We start from the raw sequence: 6374 nt of genomic DNA, 5'->3' as shown, positions 1-6374 counted from the left end.
CAAGCGCATGCACCACTAAGCCATCAATTTATAAGAAAGCGTGAAGCTTATAGGCAAAGAAGAAGAAGCGTCTAGAGGATGCTGAAATACGACAACATGAAGCCGTGGCGAGGAGGCAGAAGCGAAAAAAAAAGAGCTCAAGCACTGGCGATTGAGTCTGTCTCGTCCTACTGAATGCTCTCTGTCGCGTGATGGAAAGTACGCCTTCGGAGGACGAACTACCTTAACCTACAGCGAAAAGCGTAGCTCGCCCACGGAAGTATGCCACGGCTGTCGAGGCGAAAGAAGCAAAGAACGCAGCCAAAAGAGCCAAAGTTAACCTCGGCAGCTCAGCGCGCTACCAAAGAAACACCTGTCTTCGAACATCTGCGCATGTGTCTTAGTGGTCTTCATAGACTTGCTACGACCATTCTAACGTGCCATTAACCATACATAACCAGTGGCGATGTCTAGGTGACAGAAATAGAGAACAAGATAATGACAAGTAAAGAGAAAACAAGTCATATAATGTAACAACGCCTTCGAATGAGAATGTCAAAGTCATTTAATGTATGTCTTGTGAGCGCGCAGGGTTTCGCCTTCATTCTTTGTAGTGCGTGATAAAGTGACTGTCAACCTTTTCTTTCCTTTTCCTGAGTGTAGTTTTACAGGTTGTTTTGTCAAGCTAATACTGGTTCTACTTTGATGTACCTGTTCCATGCACATTTTGTAACCTGCGCTAAACCCTGCGTGCCATTATGTTCTATTTTCTGTTAATCGATATCCTCACGCTGCCAACACCCCTCTAGTGGTGGTTGCAGGACAAGCAAGCAAGCAAGCAAGCAACTAAATAAATAAATAAATAAATAAATAAATAAATAAATAAATAAATAAATAAATAAATAAATAAATAAATAAATAAATAAAGCTACTACTACGACCATGCACTACTACTATAACCACGCAAACGAACGAAATATTGCAAAGCAGCACCAACAATACGCACATATATAATCAACCTCTCTACATGGCTTTCTTATATTATGAAAAGGCATTTGATTCAGTAGAGATACCAGCAGTCATAGAGGCATTACGTAATCAAGAAGTACATGTCGCTTACGTAAATATCTAGGAAAATATCTACAGAGATTCCACAGCTACCTTAATTCGACACAAAAAAAATAGGAAGATACCAATCAAGCAAGGGATCAGACAAGGAGACACAATCTCTCCAATGCTATTGGCTGCTTGCTTGGAAGAAGTATTCAAGCTATTAAATTGGGAAGGCTTACGATTAAGGATCGATGGAGAATCTCTCAGCAACCTTAGGTTTGCCGATGATATTGTTCTATTCAGCAACACTGCAAACGAGTTACAACAAATGATTGAGGACCTTAACAGGGAGAGTGTAATAAGAGTGGTGTTGAAGATTAATATGCAGAAGACAAAGATAATGATGAATAGCCGGGCAAGGGAACAAGAGTTCAGGAACGCTAGTCTTGATCAATAGAAGAAAATTTACGGCAGGCATTGCCAGATCCTGATTGAGAGCTTACCACTATCATTGAAAAGAAAGGTGTACAATCACTGCATTTTCCCAGTGCTAAGATATGTGGCAGAAACTTGTAAGTTGACAAAGAAGCTCAAGAACAAGTTAGAGACTGCGCAAAGAGCGATGGAACGAAAAATGTTAGGCGTAACGTTTAGAGACAGGAAGGAAGCCGTGTATATCAGAGAGCAAATGGGGATAGCCGATATTCTAACAGACATCAATAGAAAAAAATCGAGCTGGGCAGGCCATGTAATGCAGAGGATGCCTAACCTGTGTATCATTAGAGTTACAGATAACCTGTGTACCATTATAGTTACAGAATAGTAGGTGCCAACAGTAGGAAAGTGCAGTCGAGGACGGCAGAAAACTAGGTGGCGTGATGAAATTAAAAAAAATGCAGGCGTAAGTTGGAATTATTTGTTGCAGGACACGGGTAATTGGAGATCGCAGGGAGAGGCCTTCGTCCTGCAGTGGACATAAAAATAGGCTGATGACGAGTTGAGTAAGCAGCACGTTCTCTAGCGGGCTGCCTATCAGAGCTCGATAATGCTGGGTGATAAATGTTTTTATCTATGAACATCATTTGGTGTCATAGTCTATAGTTACTTGCGCAGAAAGGGCATCTTCCGTGGCCAAGTCCATAAGCTGCATGTACTATGTGGTATTGACGGAGAAAAAAATAAATAAAAACGTTCTGCAGTGATAGGAATAGTGGGAATAAATAAGTTGCCGCAGTTGTAAATGGAAGATCATGACGTTTTACACCAATTAATAAAACAACAAATTGATAAATCGTGTATTCTTCATTATTGTTTATGAACCGTTGCTCGACCAATTTATGGTTGCCGTTTTGCCAGAAATCGGCGGCTCTGGCCCCGAAAAAGTTGTTGAGCCATTTTTAGAAGCCCTTCTCATTGCCAAGGATAACGCTGCTCATTCTGTTCGACGCTGAACGGAAAAGGCGATAATCCGTTGGTGCATTTATAGGCACGGAGAATATGGATGATACTTAAGTCTGAAGAACCTCCCAATCGGTCTTTTGGGGAACGGCTTTAACGATGTTTGCAGTGCGGGGCTTGGGGTTGTTGTGGAGCAGGATAACTTGGCCTTGCCGATTGGGTCTTTCCTGCTGAATAGCCTCATTTACTCGATGCAACTGGGCTACATAGAAATTCTTCTCAGCCGTCTTGTTCTTCTCGAGCATTTCTCAGTGCACCGTACCTTCCGAGTCCCACCAAACGCAAGGTCCGGAGAGTATGTAGTACGGAAAATGGGGAGTTTGGAGAGCATGGAAGACCTCTCAGCTATTGGCCTCGAGCTCCACCACTGGAAAAGCTGGCGCCACCGTCGGCGTGACGTGCTAGGAGGGATCACGTGGACATAGCGGCCGCGTCGGCTGCTTCGGGCGCGCCGAAGCGAGCTGAAAACGAGAGTAAATTCCCTCGTACGCTGCGGTCCTCATTTAGTGGCGAGATTTTCCCGCTTCGAGTGTCTCCTTTACAACGCTTGAAAGCACTACAATAGGTAGTGGCTGCCTTTGAAGGCGCACAACATGGTAGGCTACTGCTCGGTGCCGCAATGCCGGACGCACGCGACGGAGCACGGTGTCAGCCTTATTCACACGTAGCCGCAGGACAAGAAGCTGTGTGAAGCTTGGCTCGCGAAACATAAAACCGGCAAACAGTCATCCGCTACAACTCGGGTATGCAGCAAGCACAGACGCAAGGAAGATTTCTGCTACGGCGCCCGGTCTGCGATGTTCTGAAAACGCGCACTGAAACGCTCGCCCGAGTCCGCTGCCCGACTAATGTCCTGACGGTTTGGTCTATGAACTTGTCGATGCTGTAGATACTGGCAAGTTCAGTGGAGTGGAAAGGCAGCGGTAAGAAGCACATTTAAAAAAAGCATGGCATATGGTCATGTTTGTGTTATGAATTAGTGCACTGGATTACAAAAAAGGAGCAGCGGGGAATTGCACGCTGAGAACACCGATAAACATACAGTGCGACGCAACTCGAGAAATAGTATTGAAAGGTCAAAGAATTTAGTAGAAAAAAAAGATTGAATCGTCGCGACGGCACATCACAGTCCCCGTAGGCGTCGAAGTCTCTACAATGAAATTATTTTTGAACAGCTCTGATAGCGCCCACGCAACAATGGTTGCTTGTATACTGTCAAATGCTCATATTCTGCGGCCTAAAGCTCATGGCACGGTGCCAAAACGCGCGCGCGGAGAAAGCGAAACAGTGCGCGGACAAGCATGCAGACGCGCAGTCGGTCGCTGCGAATCTGCGCGATCGCTGCATTGAGGCTTCATTCTATTACGCTCCATTTAGTTATACAAGCACTATAAGAACATATTTCAGATAGTTTGCTCTCAGCATTTACCTACCTTTCACGCAAGAAGCCGGTTCGGGAGACTCCATCGCGGCGACTGCGCGCAGTGGCGTTCACTGTACGTATTCGGTACAGAGATAGCGTCTGTAAACGATTGTGTGCTTTCAGTTTGCCCAAGATTATTATTTAGACAGTAAGAAACTTCTCTCGTTTCGAAAGTACTTACAGAAATGTCCGGGAGAGCTCGCGGGTGGTGTTTTCAGTGAGCGCTGACAGCAAAACCTATGAGGAGCGCGCCACGTGATCCCTCATACTACGCCAGCGAGGCGCTTCCGATAGATGGCGACTCCGTAACTCCTCGCCGCCAATATTGGCGGTGAGCTCCACCACTGGAAAATCTGGCGCCGCCGTCCGCGTGACGTGGTATGAGGGATCACGTGGACACAGCGGCCGCTTCGGCTGCTTCGGAAGCGCTGAAGCAAGCTGAAACCGAAGGAAGGAAGGAAATCAACTTTATTCGAGGTCCTGCATGCCACGAAAGCTTTGAGCTCTCATGGAGTGGGCGTCTCCCACGACGGAACAGGGAGGTTGAGTTGCCTAGCGGCGTCGTAGACCAGCTGGACGGCCCAGAATTTGGGACCTAGTTATTCGCACCGGATTGCATCCTCAAACTGAAACCGAAACTTCAAAGTGCCACCTGCGCTGCAGTTCTGATTAAGTGGGGGGTTTTACCGCTTCTAGTGTGTACTTGACAACATTTGAAAGCCCTATAATAGGTAGTGGCTGCCTTTGAAGACGTCCAACATGGTATATAAGCTGCTGCTCGGTGCCAGACGTACGCAACGGAGCCCGGTGTCAGCCTTCACACGTACCCCCAGGACAAGAAGCTGCGTGAAGTTTGGATCGCAAAACCTAGAACCGGTAAGCAGCCATCGGCTACAACTCGGGTGTACAGCAAGCACTTCCGCGAGGAAGATTTCTGCTACGGCGCCGGGGCTGCGATGTTCGGTGAGCAGCAGAAAGCGCGCAATGAGACGCATGCCCGCACGCGCTGCCTGGCTAATATCATGAAGACTTGGTCTATGAACTTGTTGTTGCCAGATAGCGGGAAGTTCACTGAATTGGAAAGAAAACTGTAAGATGCGTATTGAAAAAAGGCTTGGCATAAGCTCATACGTTTGTGTTAGCACCAAAGAATGAATGTACTGGATTAAGAAAAAGAAGCAGCGGGAAATCGCTCACTCAGAAGACGGATAAGCATTCAGTGCGACGCAACTTGAGAAATAATGATATTGAAAAGTGCAAGACTTTATAAAAAAATGGAATCGTCGCGACGGCACATAACGAGTCGCCGCTATAGGCGTCGAAATTCCTAGTTATAACGAAATTATTTATGAACAGCTCTGATAGTATACACGCAACAATGGTTGCTTGTGTACGGTCAAATGCTCATATTCTGCAGCCTAAAGCTCATGGCAAGGTGCGAAAACGTGCTCGCAGCGAAAGCAAAAAATTGTGCGCGGACATGCATGCAGACGCGCACTCGGTCACCGCGAACCCGTGAGATCGCTGCTTTGAGGCTTCATTCTGCTATGCTCCATTTAGTTATACAGACAGCCTACTATAAGAACATATTTCACATAGCTCGCTCTCAGCGACTGCCGACCTTTCACGCAAGAAGGAGGTTCGGGTGACTCCATCGCGGCGACCGCGCGCAGGGTGCGTTCACTGTATACGTATTCGATAAAGATGTAGTGTCTTTAAAGCATTGTGTGCTTTCTTTTTTGCTCAAGATTATTATTTTGACAGCAAAAAACTTCCTTCATTTCGCATTTCGAGAGTACTCGCAGAAATGTGCAGGAAGGCTCCGCGTGGTGCTTTTATTCAGCGCTGACTGCCTGACCTATAGACCTCAGACTCTGCCCAGGCGGCGCTGCGGAAAAAACCCGCCACCAGCGCCCGCATCGCACACTTGGCGCGAACTGAGTAGTGCAAAAAGAGCTGCCCGCAAACGAAGGTGCATAGTCCACAATTGATCCTCCACTTTCGGTTGTGTTGAGGCACGGTTTCCTAAAAATCAAGTATCTGGAAAGCTTTTTCCGCCCATCCAAGCTTCGGAAATGGAGAAAGCTCAGGAGGGCGAAGTACGGGTGCAATATAAAAGAAGTCTCAGGTGTTATTTCGGCGTGCTGCAAGTCGCAAGTACAGAGAGCATCAGGTTTGTTTACAGGCCTATCAGCGTAAAAATCTAAGCATTTAAAATTGGTTCATATTGAAAGCGTCCTGAACGCAAGACTTAAGTATCTCCTATATGTTTATGAATTTTATCGTAATGTTTTTTCTCGCGATTATTTACAGAGAGTAAATCCTTCCATAGCCTTTTTCAGGGCAGCAAACAGAAAACGTTTTCCAAGGCAGAAACAGCGTGCGAACATAACGAAAGTAAGCTTCCTACAGTGCCTACGCGCAGCATCTTTCTTTCTCGCAGGAGCTACAGCCTCGCTCA

This window comes from Dermacentor variabilis, chromosome 1 (assembly GCF_050947875.1).
Source record: "Dermacentor variabilis isolate Ectoservices chromosome 1, ASM5094787v1, whole genome shotgun sequence".
Taxonomy (NCBI): domain Eukaryota; kingdom Metazoa; phylum Arthropoda; class Arachnida; order Ixodida; family Ixodidae; genus Dermacentor; species Dermacentor variabilis.
The sequence above is the reverse complement of the archived record's forward strand: the minus strand, read 5'-3'. Positions refer to the sequence as shown.